General features: G+C 42.8%; 1 pseudogene; it reads left to right on the forward strand.

Moving 5' to 3' along the window:
* Positions 1–19,095, forward strand: part of LOC135320837 (trafficking protein particle complex subunit 9-like) — a 51,058-nt pseudogene extending 31,963 nt beyond the window's left edge.
* Positions 19,096–22,512: the final 3,417 nt, after the last annotated feature.

The raw sequence follows: 22,512 nt of genomic DNA on the forward strand, positions 1-22,512 counted from the left end.
CAGTGTAAGAATGCTGGTGACTGAGTTAGAAGCATGCTTCAAAGCTGTCCGTGTCCTTGCCATCCAGAAGCAGAGCCTGGGAGCTTCCGAATTTCTCCAGAATGGGGTTTACATTCATCTTCCACAGGTGAGTTTATGTCCTTTTACAAGTGGAGGAATTACTGCAGTTTTCCTGGAACTTACTCACCACTAGTCCATCTGATTTTTCTGTGCTAGGATTCAATATGGCATGCTAAAAATTCTGGAGTCAGATCTTGAAACCCTGATGAAGAGGATTATTTTATTTCTTTATATGATAGTATTTTACTTTCAAAATTCAGAGTTTTCAGTTCTTTCAAAAATTTTTTGGGTTGGAGAAACAACTTTGCTCTTACCATCTTTGTGACCTGTTGCTATATGCCTGTCACCTGTCTTCTGTCACTTGTGAGGCGGTTCCATTTGTGACCCTGTCCGGGTTGTTCATGGTATAAAACATAAAGTCTGTAAAAGTACAGTCCCTTTTACTCCGAAGACATTCCACAATTACTACTTAAATCTGGGTGTGGTTTTAAGAAGACAGAATCATTAGAACATGTACTTGCAGGTTGCTAGTGCAAAATCCCCAGATCAATAGTCTAGCTCAACATCTAAAATCTTTCTAATCTACCTTGGATTTGTATGGATAGTTGAAGCAGTTTGCTAAGAACTCAAGACCAGGGTTAGAATACAGGCTGGTGTAGCTCAGCAGGTCCTCCCAAGCTGATGCTCTGGCAGAGGGCAGGTCCTAGGGGAGAGGGCGTGTCCTCCCCCCCCTGAGCTGACAATTTGATGGCAAAGACATTCATCAGGTGAAGAACTTGGAGATTCTTCTAAGAACAGTGGGTTTGAAAACAGTCCTAAAAGCGTGGGAGTGACACAATCCCATTTGTCTCAAGTAGGGGAGAGTGGCTTTGGGGCCACTTGGGAGACTCGTGAGTCCAGGTGGGCAGTGTTGGTGGCTTCCACTTGAGCGGTGGGATGGTCAGCGGGTAAAAGCGAACAGATTGAAGGCATGTTTAGATGGTAAAAAGGAAAGGATGAATGATGTCTGTGAAGGTAGGATGGAGTAAGGAACAGGTTTCTGGGTGGATTAATGAGGTAAATGATGGTCCTGCTGTGCTCTGAAGAGGGAAATCTGTAGAGGGAGATCTGGGGGATAACTGATGAGTTCAGCTGTGGGTAAAGTGAAAGGCTGTTAGATGTGTGGTTTGGGAGCTCAGGTGAGAGCCAGTAGTGAGTAGGGGGAGGGGAGAGAGACTTTCAAATCAGTTTGTCTTGTGAACATACAAATAAGGATGAGTAATGACACACTTAAAACCTCTATATTCTGTATTTAAAGCCCAGTAAAATTTTGCTATATTGACTGCAGAGGTTCTTAATTTTTTTTTAATAGAAATAAAATAAATAGAAACAAAATAGTGGAGTTAATGAACATCTTAGAGTTGATGTGTGTCCTTGTATGTATTTTCATACCTCATCTGTTTATAACCATAATCTACAAAAAGTTCGCTTGCTTAGCATAAGAGTTAAACAGAGGGAAGTGACACACAGTGTTGGGGCTTGAAGCTGATCTTCTCGGGCAAATTATGTCACCTCTCTGTGCCTTAGTTGCATCTTCTGTGACTGCCCCCGGGCCCCTCATCACAGCTGATTTCCTAGGCTAGATGTTGGGAGGGAGGCTGCTGAAGGGAATAAGAAGTCGCAACTTCTAGGGATATTGAAGAGAGAGACAAAAACAGATTAAAGCCGATAAACTGAGTAAAAATACCCTCAAAAGAGAAAGAATCCCTCAGTGTTTTGAGCCCCTTAGCGTAAGGGAAACAAAATCAGGTTGAGCCAAAGCTCTTGAGCATGTGAGTATTGTGGGTGGGTGGGTGTCATCAGAAAAGGGTTGAGAAAAGGCCTTTTCATTTCCCTAGACGTTTCCAGTAAGGATGGGGAGCAGAAGAGAAAACCCCCTGCTTCACAGTGGAAGCTGCTGTTTTGTGCAAAACTGACCAAAGTTTGGAGACCAGTCATCAGCGGTGCTGGCAAATGAAGAGACTTCGGGATTGGGTGGGGCACTTGCTGCGACTTTCAGGTGACCTGTTGGCTAGGTCTGTATGGCGGTCAGTAGTTTTGCAGGGTGACCCGGGCATAAACCATGGCTCTGAGGCTGCTGGTCTGACTAGCAAACCTGGGCACCCGCAGTCCTATTGGGGCAGCTCGGGATGTGGCCTGGGACACCTGCTGAGATGAGGGCGAGAAGAGGGCTTTCCTGATGGGGTGTCATGCAGAGAGTGGGAACGTGTTCCTGCAGGGGAGGAAGAGCCTCTGAGAAGGGTGCTGGATGCACAGGCAAGACCAGCCTGAGCACGGAGGCTTCTGGGAGCCAGAAGTCATACAATGGCCCGAACCGCCTTGTTCCTGCGAGACTGCAGGGAAAAGATGCTGAAATTGTAGGCTAGGGTCACACCCTGTGGTGTTTTATGAGTGACAGTAAAGGACTGGTCCGGCAGGCAGGAGAGAACCCTGTGGGCGTCCCAGCTGGGGCGTCATGCCGGAGGGAGGAACAGAGTTATAGACTTTGCCACTTATTAGCTGTGTGACTTTGAGCAAGATCACCCCACCTCTCTGTATATATATCTTCATCGGTAAAGTGACTGATTGACAAGCTCGTGTCATCAGAAGGCTTTGTTTAGCTCTGATCCTCTTTGTCCAGTCCTGTCAGTGCTGCCCTGTGAGGTTCTGCAGCAGCTGCTCTTACCCTGAGATGGGAGGGCCTAGAGGGACGTTTTAGTGCCCGAGGGCAGGAAGGAGTTGCTTTAAAAGCAGACATGTTGCCGCCTGCAGCTGCAGGCCTGCAGGCAGTTTGGTTGAAGGTCCTGCCGGGGACTTTGGAGGCCTTAGGTTGTTGAGAGTACTTTGGATGCCTTAGCTTCCTCTTAAGTCTTGTGTTTCCCTTGCGGACCGGATTTGCCTTTGCAGATTGATGCTGAAGATTTGAGCTTCTAGCAAAGCTGTTTTCAGAGATGGGTATATACGTAACATATCGTATAAAATAAAATGATTTATTTAACGTGTGGGACTTCGCAGCTGTTGGGAACAGCTCTGTTGTCCTGGTCGTCACGGAGGACACCATGGGTCAGCAGAGCGTGCGGGAGGACAGGCAGCCTGCAGTGCTGCTGCGGGGTGTTCTCCCGAGTAGAGCACTCTGCTGAGTTGACTCTTCTCTGAGTTTGGTTGCCAGATGAGCAGACAGCAAATTAATGAGTTCTGGTGGGATTGTATAATGACAGGAAGAAAGAGGAAACCGTAGTTTTTCCAGACTAAAACACGCTTTTGTTTCCTGATCCAGTGTGTTCCATTACAGAATTGATGAGTTGTGTCTATTCTGGGACTTCATTGAAATAAACGTTCAGCCTAAATGTTAAGAGTTATGTTTTATTTGGCTGGAGGACTCGAGCCGGGATGGCAACCTCTCAGATCACTCTGAGGGACTGCTCCCAAGAGGTAGGGGAAGAGCTAGGATATATAGAAGTTTTACAAGAAAGACCAGGTAGTTGGAACAATAAAATATTGCTTGTTATCTAAAGAAAACCAGATATCTCAAGATCAAGTATTTAGTGCTTTTCTATGTATGGGAGGAAGCAAACATTTGTGTCATTGAATTCATCCCTTTGGCAGGTACCTAGGTATTTAGGGCCAGTATCCTGTCCTTTCTTACTCTGAATCCACTCAGAGGGCACCACTGTGAGTGGCTGTGAGGCTGGGCTGCAGGCATGCACTCGCTGGGGGGTGGCAGCAGCAGCTGATGACTTGGTTTCAGCATTCGTTGTTTACTGACATGGTTGCAGTATTTTCATTCACATTGTAGTATTTTCATTCACGGACTGATTATGGATAATCTGCAACCTTGGAAAGCAACCGAGATGGAATTACTGCAGGTACCTTCTACTTTAATAAGCCGTGTGCAAACATAAACATGGAGGAAGCATACATTTGGATTTGGTGGTGTAGTGAAGGGTGACTGCACAATACAGGAGAACGCAATGCAGAATTCCTTAAGTCCACGTTTCTTTTCTGTTGTGGTTTCTGAGAACAGTTTATGGTAATTAACCAACATTGACAAATGGTGGCACACATTGCATTTAAGTGCTGGCCGGCTGCAAAATTGTGTATTGGACAGGTGGAATTCATAGGCAAGTGGTCAGGTGGATGGGAGAGAGATGGAGCCTAAGCCTGGGCCCAGATTCTGGTTTAAATCACCATTTCCTCACCATACGGCCTTGGACTAGAATGTAACCTCTCTTAACCTGTTGGTGAATCTGTGAAATGGGCATGATAATATTCGTTTCTTCCTGGGATTGTTGTAAGTTCTAAAGAGTATTGTAGCACACATGAAGCACTTAGCAGTGTTCACTGTGTGTGGCCACCCCGCTTGGCGTGTGTCAGAGCCGTAAAGGCAGCATTTGTCTGTTGAGGATGCACTGGTAGCCCCTTGAATATGTTGTGAATTTGGTGATTTCCTTTAATCTTGGTAACTCTGTGTGCCATGGGCAGTTATTTTCATGGACAGATGAGGAATCTCAGGGTAAAGAAGACTGTGTAATTTGCCCAAAGTCAGACCATAATTTTGGGTGCATGGGCCTCGGTTCAGCATGGGCCCCAGGGCCTTCTGCCCTCTCCGTTCAGCACCAGAGCCAGATGTGTGGTCGGCTGTTTCCCAGCCCAGAATGTCGGGCAGGCCGCAAGACACACCTGGCCCTGCGCTGCTTGAGCAAAAACTCCGGAGGAGAGGAAGTTACCAAAGGGATAAACATAAAAACAGATGACAGCAAACTGTGATCAGCACTGAGAAGGAAAGGAACACGCCTCACAAAGCAGAGCTGCGAGCTTTCCCGTCGGGGCTGCTCTGGGGGCGTTCATCTCAGCTAAACAAACTCTGCTGCTCCACCAAGGCAGGAAGGCAGGGAGCGTGTGGCCAGGTAGACAGGGCCTTGTTAATCATACACATTCCCCATTAAGCTGCAGCTGTCACGGGCACTTACCTAGTAAACAGATGTCTTCCATAATCATCACGCACTTTTCTTGGTAGTTTTATTGCCCCACTTTTGAGATGAGGTCATTGAAGCTGGGGAGTTTGCTGCATGCCCGTGATCACCATGGAAATACCCCCACTGGTCTTTCAACCTAGACTGGTGTGGCTGTCATGTCCCAGCCCTGTGAATGGCATCATGTTGCCTCCCTCAAGCGGCCCAAATGACTGACATTGATATTCTTAATTCATAGGAAATGGTATGTGACAATAGGAGAAAAAGGTATTAAGAAATTGTTTGGAAAACTAGAACAAAATCCAATTCTTCCCCAGCTGGGGGAGCGTACCCTGTGTCACTCACCCCACTCACTGTGTGTCACTTCCTCCCTGCCGACTCTACGTTCAGAAGCCACTCTGAGTCTTTGAAGAACATTTTGCCTCATGACACTGTTGACTAGGACCTGCGACCTCTCTGTCCCTGGTTAACTGTCTCTTGAAAGCCATTTAAATTTCTTGCAGGCTCCTCCGCTCAGATGTAAGAATATCCTCTTTCGACTTCTTGATGCAGCTCCTTAATGAAGATCTCGTGAAGGAAACTTAGTCAAAACGTGGGAGGTATGCACACAGTGACTGCAACCTCAGCACATTATGAAGTTCAGAATCAGATTTGTGGGTGACTCAGGAAAGGCTTTTTTATGGTAACAAGGGGAAAGTGAAAGGATGCAGGCTGTGTGAGACTGAAACATCTCGTTCCCAGCCAGCAAGGCACCTGCGTTCAGGATGGTGTGTGGGGAGTGCAGAGTTCTCACAAACAAAGAAGTGTTGTGATGGGAGGGAGGACAGTTAGGTACTTTACTGTGGAGGGAAAAAGTGGGTTAAGCATTTCCTGGTTGAACAAGAGGATTGTGACATGATGTGCTTGTATTTTGGAGAGAAGGGTTTTGTGGGGACAGGGCTAGGGAGAACGCTCTGTGGCTGGGGAGTCAGCACAACAGAGAAACACAGAGAACCAGGCAGACCCCAAGGCCCCTGCTGGTGAAGAGGCTGCCTGCCAATTCGAGACCTGGGGGCGACTTCTGTCCCTTAGCTGGGGCCTCAGAGCACCCTTCACAAACCAGTCCTGTTGATACAAGGAAAAAAACGTGAGGCATGAGAAGGGCTGTGTCCCAGGCTTTGGTTGAGCACCTGGGATGTGTCCCACCAGATTTTGTTCCTTGGCTTCATGCAGTAAAGTATTCAAGAGCAAGCCAGTGTTGAGAAAAGATAGATTTATTCACAGAGACACATTGAAAGGCAACAGAAAGGCCACGAGGTGTGGGGTTTGGGTGCTCAGATTAAAAGTAGGTACACACTCCACAGAGTGTGGGCTTTCTCCGAAGAGGGAGAGAGAGGGGTGACCGCGAGGTGGCGCTGTGTTGCTCGTTTTCTTGGGCTTGGTGGTTTCATTTGCTAATATGTAGAAGAACCAGCCTAAGGGCAAGGGGCTGGGATTCCCAGGGAGTTGGCCATTTCCCACCCTTTGACATTTTGTGGCTAGCCTTGGGACTGCCATGGTACCTTGGGGCATGATATTCACCGTGTTACTATTACAATGGGTGTATAATGAAGCTCAAGCTCTGCTAGAAGTTAAATCTCTTCATCCTGAGCCTCAAGGCCTACTGGGGGTTGAATCCTTCACCATTTTGATGTTAATTGCTGTGGCCTTCCTTGAATGGCTGTGCTCTGCCCCTTCCATCCTGTCTCACTGTGATGACACAGAGAGAGCAAAGGCCGGGCCCTGCCTGTGCTCCTGCATTTAACAGCGGGAAGTGTGGAGTGGGCTTATGATGACTCTGAGTGGTGAGAAGGATGTTTCAGATTTTGCCACGTGAGACATGGGGACCTGCCAGCAGCCATCACAGATTTATCTCAAGGGCATTATCGCTTGTGTTGTTACGGAAAGAACTGGCCAACCAAGAAACAAGCACTGAGATTTATTATGCTGGCGGGCTCAGAGGGGCTCCTGTTCCGAAGCTCTGAGCACCTCCAAGACCTGCACATGAGGTTCTATAGGGTTAATTACAAGTAAGGGGCTATTAGCCAATAAGGCTCAAACAACAAAAAGCAAGGAATCAGTACACTGAAGCTTATGAATTTGGAACAGATCACGTTACTGACAATTGTTGACCTTGGATTTACGAGTTAGCTTATTAGCCCAGTAAACTGACACTAAACTTCAGATTTACGAGTTAGCCCAGCAATACTTAGATCAGTAAACCGACACTTATCACACTTAGATTTGTGACTTAGCTCGTTAGCCCAGCTGGGCTTTTCCTTCACAGTGTCATTCATCTTTTCTATATTTCTTTTTTTTTTTAAGTATTTAATCCAAATTTAATATCAGGTTTTTTTGGAAAGAAATGTCTCTTTTTCTTTTCTTTGGGACTCTTTTGGGGGGTAGGTAATTAGGTGTATTTATCTGTTAGTGGAGGCCCTGGGGCTTGAACCAGGGACCCCGTGCATGCTAAGCACACCATCTACCACCCCCCCATGATCTTTTCTTTTTGCTTTAGCTGCCAAGAATCTTACAGCTGAATTTCTAGTCGGACTTTAACACTTGCCCTGACTCCAGGGAATCCATTTTTATGACTTTACCTCCCCCTGGTTTCATTTAAGTATTGAATCTCCAATTTCTCTTCACTCTCAGTTTTGCCTTTTTGTTGTTATGGTTGTTAAGGTGTGTTTAAAAAAAATTGTTTAATTTCTCTTTTAGCAGGAGGCTGAAAGTAAATAAATATGTAAACAAACAGCACACTTAAATGCTTTTATACATTCTAAGCTGTTTAGTTGTTACTTAAAAACCGAATTGAATATTAAAGTGATAACATTTTTAAATTATTTTTTAATTTTTTACAAAGATATAGCTGATTTAAAATATGATATGTTTCAGGTGTACAATAGATGCTCCATTTATAGTTACTGTAAACATTGGCTGTATTCCCTGTGTTGTAAGATACATCCCTGTAGCGTGTTTACATTACATGTTGCAGTTTGTATAAGAAAGTTGGGTAACGCAGAGTCTGGGGCATGGCTGTGTCTGACCCAGGGTCACGCTCACCCTGCCTGTCAGAGCCCAGGCCCTCACTCCTGTCTGCAGGGCAGCGAGTGGAGGCAGCCCTCATCAGCGCTGGCACCACCCTCTGAGCGGCAGTGACAGCAGTGTCTGTGTGTGGACGTGCAAAGTGTTTTTCCAGGAGCTTTACATGCATTTCTGCATTTAATAATTAAAGCCCTCCTGTGAGGAAGCGTTTTATGATTTTAATGAATAATACATTTTTTTTTGATATTGATAGACTTCAAACCTCCGGAAAATTTACAGAAGTAGTACAGTAAACGCTTAGATACATTTCACTTTAAAGGGCACTATTTGTCCTTTTGTGTCTGGCTTATTTTAGCATAAAATTTCAAGGTTCATCCATATTGTAGCCTGAGTCAGTACTTTATTCTTTTGGTTTCATAATATCCTTTTTCTTTTTTTTCATTTTTGGTCTATTTAAAAATATTTTCATTGAAGTCTAGTCAGTTTATAATGTTGTGTCAGTTTCTTGTGTACAGCACAACAATTCACTTAAATAGGAACATACCTGTATTCATTTTCATATTCTTTTAAACATAAGTTACTATAAGATATTAAATATATTCTCCTGTGCTATACAGTATAAACTTGTGGTTTATTCTATACATACTCAGTATCTGCAAATCTTGAACTCCCAATATATTCCTTCCCACACCCTCTCCACTCTGGTAACCATAGTTTGGTTTCTATGTCTCTGTGTCTGTTTCTGGTCTGTAGATAAGTTTATCTTTTTGTGTCTTTGTTTTTTGATTTTTTTTTTTAAGATTCCACATGTGAGCGATCTCATATGGTATTTTTCTTTCTCTTTCTGGCTTACTTTTCTTTGAATGACATTCTCCAGGTCCATTCATGTTGCTGCAAATGGCATTACTTTATTATTATTTTATGGCTGAATAGTAGTCTATTGGAGAAATATACTACAGACTCTTTATCCAGTCATCTTTCAGTGGACATTTAGGTTGTTTCCATGCCTTGCTATTGTAAATAGTGCTGCTGTGAACATTGGGGTAAAAGTGTCTTTTTGAGTTAGGGTTCCTTCTGGATATATGTCCAGGAGTGGGATTGCTGGGTCATATGGGAGGTCAATTTTTTGTCTTTTGAGGAACCTCTATACAGTTTTCCACAATGGCTCCACCAAACTGCATTCCCACCACAGTGCAGGAGGGTTCCCAATTCTCCGTAGCCTCTCCAGCATTTACTGTCTGTGAACTTCTGAATGATGGCTATTCAGACTGGTGAGAGGTGAGTCTTGATTGCAGTTTTGATTTGCATTTCTCTGATAATGATATTGAGCATTTTTTTCATGTGCCTATTGGCCATTTGTATGTCTTCATTGGAGAAAAGTTTCTTTAGGACTTCTGCCCATTTTTGAATTGAATTGTTTGTTTTTCTTTCTTATTAAGTGTAAAAGCTGTTTACATATTCTGGGAATTAAGCCCTTGTCAGTTTCATTTATTGCAACTATTTTCTCTCATTCCATAGATTGTCTTTTTGTTTCCTTTACTGTGCAAAAGCTTGTAAGTTTAATTAGATCCTACTTGTATTATTTTGCTTGTATTTCTATTGCTTGAGTAGACTGCTCTAGGAAAACATTGTTGGGATGTATGTCAGATGTTTTGCCTATGTTTTCTTCTAAGAGGTTTATAGTGTCTTGTCTACATGTTTAAGTCTTTAAGCCATTTTAAATTTATTTTTGTGTATGCTGTGAGGGAGTAGCCTAACTTCATTGATTTACATGCAGCTGTCCAGTTTTCCCTACACCATTTTCTGAAGAGGCTGTCTTTACTCCATTGTATGTTCTCACCTCCTTTGTCAAAGATTCAATGACCAACAGTTTGTGGGACTATTCTTGGTAATTTTGTTTATCCGTTCATTGATGGATGGATATTGTTTGTAACCTTTGTCTACTCTGAATGATACTGCCATGAATATTGATGTGCAAGTTTTTGTGAGAATATATTTTCATTCTGTTGGCTGTACAGTTGGCCCGCCATATCTGTAGTTTCCACTTCATGGATCCAGATGGGTGGTTGTAAAGGGACTCGAACATCCTTGGATTATGGTATCCAGGGTGGGGTGTTCCTGAAACGAACCGCCCGAGGATACTGAGGGATGACTTTATATGTAGGAGTGGAATTGCTGTGCCATATAATTCTAACCTTTTGAGGAAACACCAGGCTTTTCCAAAGAAGCTGCACCATTGCCCCTTTCCAATGGCTGCGTATTGAGGGTTCCCATTTCTCTGCCTCCTGACCGACACTTGTTATTGTCCATGTTTTGATTATAACCATACTAGTGAGTGTAAAATCAGATATCATTTTGATTTTGATTTCGCTAGTGATGCTGAGCATCTTTTCATATGCTTATTGGCCAATTGTGTATCTATTTAAATACTTGGCATATTTAAAAATTGGGTCGATTTTCTTTGTATTGGTCAGTTGTAAGCATTTGTTTTATATCCTGGATACTAGTCTCTTATTAGATATATGCTTTGCAAAATTTTTCTCCTATTCTGCAGATTGTCGTTTCACTTTAGTTTTTTTAAACATTAAAACAATTTCTTTCTAGGGGAGGTAATTAGATTTATTCATTTTATTTTTCTTGCTAAGCACGCACTCTATCACTTGAGCTACCCCCTTCCCCTTCATTTCACTTTCTTGATGATGTCCTTTGTAACAAATGCTTTTAATTTTGATGAAGTCCATTTTATCTTACTTGTTTTTCACTTGTGCTCTTAGTATTGTATCTAGGAAGCCATAGCATATCCTTGAACCACAAATATTTAAACTATGTCTTCTTTTAGAATGTTTATACATTTAGTTTTTACGTTTCCGTCTATGATCCATTTTGAATTAATATTTTATTTGTTATATAAAATAGAGGTGTCCAGATTCCAGATTCATTCTTTTGCCTTCAGATACTCAGGTGTCTCTGCACAATTTGTTGAATAGACTATTCTTTCAATGGAGTTTTGTTGGCACATTTCTGGAAAAATGACTGTAAATGTAAGTTTCCCCCCTGGATTTTTTATTGTGTCTCATAGATTTATGCATCCAAACTTATGCCAGTACCATAATGCCTTGAGTACTATAGATTTGTAGTAACCTTTGAGTGAGTCCTCCAACTTTGCTCTTCTTTTTCAAGATTGTTTTGGCTGACCTGTGTCCCTTGCACTTCCATATGAATTTTGGCATCAGTTCTTCAATTTTTGCAAAGAAGTCAGCTGGAATTTTGATAGGGATTCCATTAAATTTGTAGATCACTTTCGGGAGTCTTAACATTTTTAACAATATTGTCTACCATTCCATGAACATGGGATACCTTCCATATATGTAGATATTTTAATATTTTTTTGGTGATACTTCAAAATATTCAATGTGCAAATCTTGTAAAATTTTGTTAAATGTATCTCTCATTTTATTTTTAATGCTGTTGTAATTGGAAAGGTTGAGCTTCCTAAGGGTGGGACTATATATCAATTTATTTATTTCTAGGATTCCTACACAGCAAATACCCTAGATTTATATTTGCTACATAAATCTATCCACAATTCTTCCCACCCCCGTGTCATAAGAAACCAAGACCCAGGTTAAGCTACCTGAACACCTATGTGGAAGTGAGAAGTGAGACCCTTGGTTGGGGCTTTGTGCAGATTATACTGAAAGCTTATTCATTATGGCTTCATCTTAATTTCTTTTAAACAATCCTTTCAGTGTTTATAGTCAGATACATTAAGAAAATGCCCTTTCGATGTGTGGAGGAGCTAAGACTATAATTTTCAAATAATTTCTAGTGAGAGTGTTGTACTTGAAACTAATTTGCATCAATCTTTGAAGATTTATGTTTCAGGAGCTTTGACTATATAATACCTGTCTTTATTCAATAACTACAACTAAATGCTCAAACAACATGTAAGAGTTTGAGCAAACTGCCCCCGCCCCGTAGTGCTGGTTGGCTGCAGCTATAACTGGAGTCAAGTCTTACCTATCCCAGTACGCTTGGGTGGATCTGCTCAAAGGGGTTCGTCGAATAGTTTGTTGGTAGTCTTTTGGACAAAGCCATAAAGCATTGATTTAAGGTTGCTGGAATGGAATCTATTTTTTTAATATTAAGTAAGCACATATTGAGTGCTTACTGTATGTTGGGAATTGTCCCTTAGCTTCACATGAATATTATTTCGCTTAAAACCTCTCATATTTCCTTGTTATTCACACTTTACAGATAAGGAGTCTGAGTATTAGGTTTTCTCTCTTTTGGGGGGAGCTCATTATCAATGATGGGAAGTTGTAAGGAAAAAGATACTGATTCATCCAGAGAAAACATTTTTCTGAGAGTCAGCACTGAAGAGGGTGATCATTGTTTGAGTGAGAAGAGCCCCGGGTTGTACGGAGTCAGCATCCCTGTCCTGGACACGGCAAGTGTAGCGCTGCGTGGTGGGTGAGGTGGCACGGCCTCGCAGGGAACGCAGATGCTGGGCCGTTGGGCTGTACTCAGGCCGGGGGGGCTTTCTCCTAAGGGAAGTGGAACGTCATTGTCAGATTTTAAGTAGGGGAGAGGGGTTCTCTCATAGATCACTTTTGTATTGTAGAATGATTAGAAACATTTAGAAGGCTCGGAAGGAGGTGATGTGATAAGTCAGAGTAGGGTGGCTGTGAGGTGTAGCAGTGTTCAATTTTCAAGTGGTTTTCAGTCCCAGTTTTGTGGCTCAGTAGCCGTGTCACTTTGGATGATGCACTCAAGGAAGTGAAACAATTTATCTTATTAATTGAAGCAGTGATATACCGACTTCCCAGGACTTCTGTGGAGATCCAGTGAGATAACGTGTACACAATGTACAGCGTGGTCCCCAGCACAGAGTCAGTGCTGAGGGAGTGCCAGTGAGAACCTAGTAGGTGAGGTGTGGGTGGTGTGACTCGTTGACTGAGGAAATTGGGCCCTGAAGGAGGGGTCCAGTCACATCTGTGAGTGATGGGACTGAGCTGGGAGAGGCAGACAGACCTTGACCCCGACAAGGGGCCCTGGGCAGGACGGCCATGGGAGGAGCACCATGAAGTCAGCTCTTTGCAGGTGGAGTTGGAGGTGCCCTTGAAACATCTAAGTGCAGTGCCACAATCACAGAGGAGGTCTAGGCCCGGGCTGTGCATTTTCCTATAATCTCAATCCCTGAGGACGCCAAGGTATTGATCATTGAACGTGAAGACATACTTACAGGACAAGTGAATAGTAGCATCATCTCTGTCATCAAAGCTCACGTCTCTTTATTCATCACTCACTTTGCTAATTGGGTACTTACAGAGCTCACTTCACCATCCTCACCTGGGCTCAGGCTCCACAGGAAAGATCTTGTGAGTCTCCCTCTTTACCAGAAGAAAACACATTTAGCTGGTAGACTTCTCTACCTCGCCAGACTTAGAATTTTAGTTTGTTGATTTAATTCTGTTTTCTGTTGGCCGTCGCCTCACAGGAGAGACATTTTACCTCATGGTCAGGTTTGAATTTGCTGTTACTGAGAACTGCTGATCTGATCTATAGTGTATTCTTTCTATTAACTTTGTAGAGTACTTATCATTTTTCTGTCTTTGCCCTTTAATTTTGTTTCCTCTTCAATGTTCTATCCTATTTGGGGCCTTATTTTATTTTTTAATTAAAAAATGTCTGTTAGCAGTTTAGAAAACAAAAGCAAATAAAAAATGCACATGATAGCTAGATTTAGAATATATCTAGTGTGTTTTCTGTCTCGGCAATGGAGGGTTCTAGAAACTCTTGAAAACCTTCATTACATAAGTTCCTTAAAATGCTGATTAAGAAATAAGACCTTCCTTCCTCATCTTTCAAGCTGCACAGCTAATTGTCAAGAAAGTGAGGGGAAATCCTCAGAAGCCAAGTCAAACCAGAAAGCAGGGATTCTGGGAGATACGTGACCCTTAGAAGCCCTGGGGGCCAGTTGGCTCCTGAACTGAGTTTCAGTTGCCTTGACAGGAGGGTAGGGTTGAGCCCCAGGCCTCTCACACTGGGAGTTGGATGGCTGTTCTTATGTAAGGCCAAGCACATCCTGAGAATCCTGCTTTATAAATTGTGAATTAGAAAGAAAAGTAAATAAGCATTCCTCAAGGCAAGGAAGTAAGGAAAGTCAATTTTTTTGGAAGCGGGGGAAAATAACATATCCAATGTAAGTATTTAGTTTAAATCTATTCTGGCATGAGAGTGACAACAAACTCCTGGCAGAAAATCTCCTGCCGGAAAGAGAAGTTGTGTTTTGAATGAATCAGTGGGCAGCCATTCCGAAAAAGGTCTCCAGAGTCTTCTGGATCAAGATACTGGACCCAAACACCTCCCTTCCACGGTCTCATTTAAATAACCAGAAAGGTTTTAAAGGAAAGAAGCCATAATCATAGTTCTATTTATTGACATTAATATATGCTAGGAATTCAGAGGTGACTATGGAGTTGTCTCCTCTTTTATGGACCTTACTTTCTATTTGACATAGTTGGGGAACTTGGTGGAGGGTGGTGTTAGTCTGTTGCATTTAGCCAGGACAGGAGATTAAGAAAGCAGTGAAGGGCGGGTGACATTTTTAGCTGAGGACAGTCCTGTTCAGTTGGTTTGTAATTGCAGGCTCGTTGAGTTGTCACTGGAGGGAATTGATCTTATGGAATTTGGACTTAACTCAGGCCTCTTCAGAATGGACAAGTGAACCTGGAGAAAGACAGTCAAATCTGTGCAGACATTAAAGTCCACGTGAACGTGCTGTATCCCTGAGCCAAAGATAGGACAAGTAGGCAGCACTTCTTGAGGACAGAGGAGTGGTTTTTAAGGTTCTCCAAGAATGAAGCCCAGGGAAACGGGATGGCCAGTTGTCAAACTGTGACGTTGCTCTTTGGACGGTGTACCCACCGAGGTTATTGGCCGTTTATAGGTTTCCATTTCTCTTTAATGCATGACAGGTGATGAGGACGTTGGCATACACTTTTGACACCTTGTCGAAGTGACTGGGTACCTGCCTAGAAGCGCGGGCACAGCTACGGCTGCGCCTTACATCTTGCCGCCCATCCCGCTCCCTGGCTCCGTGATCACGGCAGAGTGGTTCCTTGATGACCTGTCCGTCTCCTCTGTGACATCATAACCCAACAAAATACCGGAGCGTATTAGCTTGGCTTTGTTCTTTTCCATCCTTCCCTTCAAATGATGATGACTGATAATGGACCCAGTTACTTTTGCAGATGATTTACACGTAGGGCTTTCAGTACAAACCTCGTAATCCCCACTGTGTGATCTAGAGAAGAAAGTTACATTCTTTCCAAATTGTTTTGATGCACTTATGTGGGAAAATGATGTACGTTTGAATATGTATTTCCTCTCTGAATCATCATGGCTACAGATGAATATTTGTAGACATGGAATGAGTTTACTGTATTTGAACTGTATGGTCCCCTAAATTCTCCCCAGCTTTTTAAAGTCATCACTGGAGTGCTACCTCCACAGTGTCCCAAAGCATCCACCACTGCCTGTTCTTCGGACACTGTGAGTTTCCAAGTTGGAGAAGGCTGCTGGCTGTTGAGGCATTCTCTGGCACATCTCTGGCTGGCTGATGTGAGCTTAGCACAAAAGATTTGGCAGACAGTATCTAACAATGGTCACGTCCATTTCTGGAACATTCATTTAGGATTTTACACCTATGCTAGTGGCATACGTTATTTCATTTAGTTTTCCCAACAATCATAATTAGATTTTATCACCTGTATTAATAAGTAAACTGTCAAAGCGAGTGATGTGCAGACTTTGGACTGGAACACTGGTCTTTCTGATCCCTATCTCTGTTCCCTCCCCAGCCTATCCTTCCAAATGGCCAAGAGACTCTTCCTCAGTCTTGAGTTTCCCGCTGATGTTAACACTGTCTTTGTTTCTGGAGAGGAAAACAAGTCTAAACTTACTTTCCAGTTGGAAATGGAATGGAGAGTTAAAGTTGGAAGCCGGGAGAGTCTGTCCTGTGATGAAGCGGTCTCTGAGCCACTTCCATTGGGACGTCACGTCACTGTCTGGGCCCCTTGCACAGCCTGTGCACAGGTGATAAGCCAGATGTGCCGAGCAGTCCTACCGGACAGGGAAGTGCGTTGGAAATCAGTTTGGGTATTTGGTTTCATTACATAGGTTCCTGAGGGCCTTGGCCTGGCACTTCAAGTGGGACCACTCCCTGTCCCACAGACTCATGCTCTGGGCCCGTGCAGACCTAACGTGGCCTCAGCCTGAGGCTCAGGGCCCGTGGTGATGAGGAGCATTTTAGTCCAGTGTCTGCCGGAGGCTCTGACACTTCTTGGCCGTGGGAATTTGTCCAGGATGATAATAAATCCTCCCCGAGATTCAGATTTCCTTGCCTGTGAGCCGGGGTAGTAATAGTTTCTGAAATGATTATAATGATTCAGTAACGGGCACAGCGTGTGCTGGCAGGTAGCTGGTGTTTAAGGAGCAGAAGTCGCAGTCACTCTGTCAGCCTCTCACTTTGTGCTCTGTGCTTTGAGAGGTTGTGTGTTTGGTGAAATTCCCGCCCAAACATTAGGGTGTAGATGAACTGTTGTTCCTTTACTTTCCCGTCCTTTTCCTCTTTCCCTTCTCTGTGTCCCATGTTTAGGTAGCAGATTCATCTGTTTCAGGGAATACGCGCCTTTCTAGTAAAAGGAGAGGCGGAACGTGGAAAGGTGGGGCCCAGAGGAGGTCTGGAGCGTCTGCACAGCGCTGCTTCCCTGCATTTCTGCATCCGGTCCCATCAGTGCACGAAGTCAGCCTTCCTCTTCCTTCCTGTGTCATTGCGTCTCTGTTTTAAGGGAAAATTTCTTAAGGGTCTTTTTTCACTTACATGTTTGGTTCAGATGCTTGTTGCTTTTCTCCCTGTGCTTCAGCATTCCTAGGAGAGAATTCAGCAGTGCAGCATCCTCTCCGAGCGCTATGAGTTGATCGGCTTCCACCGCAAGTCCGCCTTCTTCAAGCGGGTGGCCCCCGTGCAGCGCGCGGCCCCCGGCATCCCGGAGCCTGGCGGGAAGGCCTGCTACCGACTCCTTCTGCAGACGCTTCCTGGCTACAGTCTGTCGCTGGATCTGCAGGACTTCAGCAAAGGTGTTGGAACTAAAACATTGCTTCAGTCCCATTAACCATGCCTGGTTTGGGCCCTGCTGTCCTGTCTCATCAGGGTGAATTGTGATTGTTTAGAACAGGGCTCAGCAGACTTTTTCTGTCAAGGGCTTGGGAGTAAGTATTTCAGGGTCTGCAAACCTCCTGATCTCTAGTGCGGCTGCTCAGCTCTGCTGTTCAGACGCCAGAGCAGCCGGACATTCCACACACCCACAGAGTTTTATTAACAGCTTTGGCTGGGGCTGGATTCGGTGTATGAACTGCAGTTTGTCCCCAGAGCTCCTCACTATTGACGCCTCCACCAGAGCGTGCATTTGCGACAATGGGTGAACCTGCACTGACAAGTCATCATCACCCAGAGCCCAGACTTGACACTAGGATTTACACTTGGTTGTGTGCACTCTGTGGGTTTGGACAGATGTGCAATGACATGTATCCACCGTCACAGCATCATACAGAGTAGTCTGTCTTAGTGACCTTAAAATGCTCCGTGCTGCACCTCATTCATTGCTCCTTCCCCTCTAGCCTCTGACAGCCACTGATCTTTTAGTCTCTGTGGTTTTGCCTTTCCCAGAACACCATACAGTTGGAATCAGACAGTTGCGGAACCTTCCCAGATTGGCTTCTTTCACTTAGTAATAAGCATTTAAGGTTCCTCCATGTCTTTCCATGCCTTGATAACTCATTTCATTTTAGCACCAAATAATAGTCCATTTTCTGGCTGGACCACAGTTTATCCATTCACCTACTGAAGAACAGCTTAGTTGTTTCTGAGTTCTGGTGATTATGAATAAAGCTGCTATTAACATCTGTATGCAGATTTCTGTGTGGACATAAGTTTCCATTTCGTCGAGTAAACACCAAGGAGCACAGTTGCCGGATCATATGTTAGGAGTACGTTTAGTTTTGTAAAAAATTGCCAGACCGTCTTCCAAAATATCTGGGCCATTTTACATTCCCACCAGCAATGCATGAGAATTCCTGACGCTCCACATCCTCACCAGCATTCGGTGCTGTCAGTGTTCTGCTTTTTGGCAGTTCTGACAGGTGTGCAGTTGTACCTCGCTGTTTCAGTCTGCATCCCCTTGATGACAGATGCTGTGGAGCATCTTTCCATAGACTTCTTTGGCATGTAGATTTCTTCTTTGATGAGGTGTGTGTTCAGGCATTTTGCTCATTTTTTAATCAGGTTGTTCATCCTTCTTGTTGAGTTTAAAGAGATTTTGGTATATTCTGGATATCAGCCCTTTATCAATGTGTCCCTGCCCTTCACCTGCAGCACCGGAGTTGTCCTTTGGGTCTCAGTGGAGTGTCAGCTCTTCAAAGAGGTTCCCTGTCTTCCCTCAGCCTAAATACTGTCCTTGTATTTTTCACTTTCATTGACTCATTTTGTTCTTTTTAAATAGCATTTCCCATAATTTGTAAGTACATTAAAAAAAGGGCAATGATTGAACACCACCTCCCCCACCAGGCTGTGTGCCCTGTGAGAGCAGAGGCCCTGTCCCCACTCACCGTTTCCCATGACAGCACAAGGCACATGTCCATGTAAAAGTGTGTAATGTGGGGCCAAACCTGATGAGCAGCTATGATGACATGTGTTGGCTTCCATTTATTGAGTAGACTTTGTTTCTGATCTTAATTATTAAATCATACGAATGAAACTTGTTTGTTTTGAAAAATAAACAACAAAGCACACCTCCATTTGATTGGTAGTTTCCACTTAGCCTTCTGACCCAGGAGGGGATGTTCACCATCATTTTGTGGAGGAGGTTGGGGAGGTAAAATAAGAGAGTGAGATTAAATAAAGTAAAAATGATAACTATCCGTTGGCTTTATTTTCACTAAGACATAAAAGTTACTTTAAACCCTATCTCAGGTGTTGTTCTGTTGTTTTAAACATTTCTCATAGAATTAAATGGAAGCCCACTAAACCCTGAAAGGGAAATTGTGTGCTCAGGTCCTGAAAAGTGTTTATGTCTATTTCTTGAAATGCACATTTTCCCTGCTGGTTACAGAAATTCGAGGCGGGAACACAGCTGTCCGCTGTGTGTCTGCCGGCTTCACGGGCTGCTCACTTTCATTTTCATTTTCTTGTGTTTCAGTTTATGAAGGTTTTCCATGAAATATATTGCTCAGCCTTTTCCTGAATGAAGGATTGAATTTTCCACAGGAAATCTTATGAAAGATGGTAACAAGGCACATGGGTTTCCCAAAAAGGAATACCTGATGTAATAAACTCTCACTATGGTGAACTTTTTTAATACAAGCCAGTTGAAAATTTTATCACTAGGTCATAGGCCACAAATCTGTCTTAAGAATAAAAAGATTCAAATTTTATAGAAGAAGCAGTTTGAATCAAGTAGAAATTATGATTTGTACACTAGTTGGTGTTAGAACTTATACACAGTCTTCTCATAATTGCCTGTGGTAGGAACTGGATCATTATTTATTTATTAAAAACAAAATCCACTAGGTGCTATTTGCCCAATTCTTGATGCAGCAGTGCTGAGGTTAGATATGTTGGGCCATTTAGGATTGTTAGCTAGGTTTTCCGGACATTAATTTCAGCCTCTTTATCTTTTTTACAATCTCTTCTTTTGTATCGGCCTTTGGTCTTTTGAAAACGTGGAAATACTCCACGGATCTGCCTTTCCCTTTTTTCCTGTCTTTGTGGGAAAAGATTTCTGAAAGAAAAACTACTAGGATATTAATGATTTTGTGTGGGGTAAGTTTATTCAGTTCTAAGGATTTCAATTAATACGTATTAATACTTGCCATTCAGCTAATGACAGTAAAATTATAAACTAACTTATGTATACATCAGTAAGTATAGTACAATCAGCCCATCACCCAGATTAAGGAATTCACAAACTTTTCCATATTTCCTTTATTCAGACCTTTGTTCTTTTATTTCTCCTTTGTTGAAGTATTTGACAGCAAATCCAAGAAGACATGTCATTTTACACTATGTGTTCAAGTAGGTATGTCTGAAAAATGAGGGCCTTTTTTTGATCAGGTTTTTCCATTTGACCCATGTGCTTGTTAAGTATCAGCTTTATCAGGCATCTCACTAGGTATTAGGGATCCTTGGGGCAATGAGACAGTCCTGGCTCCCAAGGAATTTAAGGGCTGATGGAAGAAATCAACACAGGAGCTTGGGTGCCTCACTTAAGGTCCCTACTGGATGACACCAATTGGACAAAATTTGTGCACAATACAGTAGGATTCACAGAAGGGACTGGTCAGACTTGTAGGGCAGGCCGTGAGAGAGGCGGTCAGCAGGGCTACAAGAGGAGGACTCATTTGATCAGAATCTGAAATCATTTCTGCCAACCTTTCTACCAAGCCCCCAGGGCCCATCACACACAACCCTGTGCTGTAACTGTTTTTGATTCCAGTTACCACATCTCCTTGAGGAAGGATTTTAAGGTGGAAAATATTTAAAATCCGTAATTGTTGCCAGAAGGGACATAGAACAAAGAACATGTAAACAACACAAATGTCCATCAGCACATGACTGGATAAAGACGAGGTGATACATATATACAATGGAATACTACTCAGCCATAAAAGATGCAATTTGCAGCAACATGGATGGACCTGAAGACTGTCATTCTAAGTGAAGTGGGGTGGAAAGAGAAAGAAAAATGCCATATGACTTCATTTATGGGGAATCTAAAATTAATAGCAATAATAATAAGACCACAAATGAACTAAATATTGTTTTGATTTTTTAAATATATGCAAGCACATCTGACTGTCCTTTGTGATTGGATTACCATATTCTGTTTATTCTTTTGTAGATGTCCTTAAACCTCTGGTAACTAATTTTAAAAATCTAAAGCTCTAATCTGTTCTTAGAAACAATAATTAGTACATATATGTAAACAAAAAATGCAGTATGCTCTATACATGTATTTGCATGCAATATGTGTATGTGAATTTGAACTGTAAAAATTCTACCTAATAAAACTGAAAAAGGAAAAAAATAAAAAATTTATTTTAAAAAATCACCCCTCTTTAGATATTAAAACGTTCATTTCTGAGATTCTGTGAAAGACAGCATGGAAGTAGGTTTTTAAAATTTTCTCCTTGTTCCTCGGTGAGCAGCCTGGGCTGCACAGCTTGGCCGCCACAGGCACCCAGGACTTGCCGGCTTGCTCGTCACTTGTTGGGAGGAAGATTAGCTGCTTCAGGAATATTTATGTTCTTAGAAGTTGCTGAAAACCCCACAGAGCTTCTGTTTACATGGAGTGTATCTGTCAATATACCCCATTATAGAAATTAGAACAGAAAATTTAAACCCAAGAACTGACAGGCACACGCTGTCCCAGCACGTGGTCAAAGCAGTGCTGCCACGATGGCGTGTGTTGGTTCTAGAAAAAATGCACAATACACTCAAGAATGAGGGTGAACCCACAGATCTCATCTCAGCAATGCTATGAAGAGGTGGGAACCAAAGACCCTAAAACAGTGTTGAAGTCCCCAGATGTCTCAGAACACACAGAGCCATGGGTTCAAGAATCCAGTGTCTCACGGATCATCAGATGTGGAGACTGCGTCCTGGGTCAGGAGAAGTAGAATTAGGGACAGAAAGCACACAGTCCTATTGACAGCAAAGCTTTAAAGGTTTTGAATTGACAAAGTTTGGCAAAGATTTGCATTTAGACTACTACATTTCTTCTCCTGGAGACGTTAGAAGGATAACACTGATTAATAGAGGATGATTGTAATGGATTAATTATGATACTGATGACATGGGCTGCGAACACTAACCCTGCACTCAGTGTATAATAAGCCTTTTATGTACACAATTCATTAGGTCTCCACACCCCTGCAACGTGGCATTAAGCACTCATACAACCATGAAACCAGTGACTATAAAACAGTCACAAGCCTTCCTCTCCAGCATGAGGTAGCAAAACCAGCAAGGATTTTCAATGACAAAAGCCAAAATCATATATTTTTGGGAAAGAAAGCAAATGAAACACTGAAGAACAATAAACCGAAAGAGCAGATGGAATGGAAAATTTTATTGAAGAAAGCAATGATTGATTCAATTAAAACAGCTAATGTCCCTGGTATAATTGAACCATCAATCCAAATTTTTGGAAAAGTGGGTTGTGAAATTACTGTCTCATTTAATATTGGAATTCCCATTTGGACCAATTTAATATGCACCACTGGTGTGAGGTTAGATATTTAGGTAAATAACAATATTCCTATTTTTTAAGTTAAC

This window comes from Camelus dromedarius, unplaced genomic scaffold (genome assembly GCF_036321535.1).
Source record: "Camelus dromedarius isolate mCamDro1 unplaced genomic scaffold, mCamDro1.pat HAP1_SCAFFOLD_185, whole genome shotgun sequence".
Lineage (NCBI taxonomy): Eukaryota > Metazoa > Chordata > Mammalia > Artiodactyla > Camelidae > Camelus > Camelus dromedarius.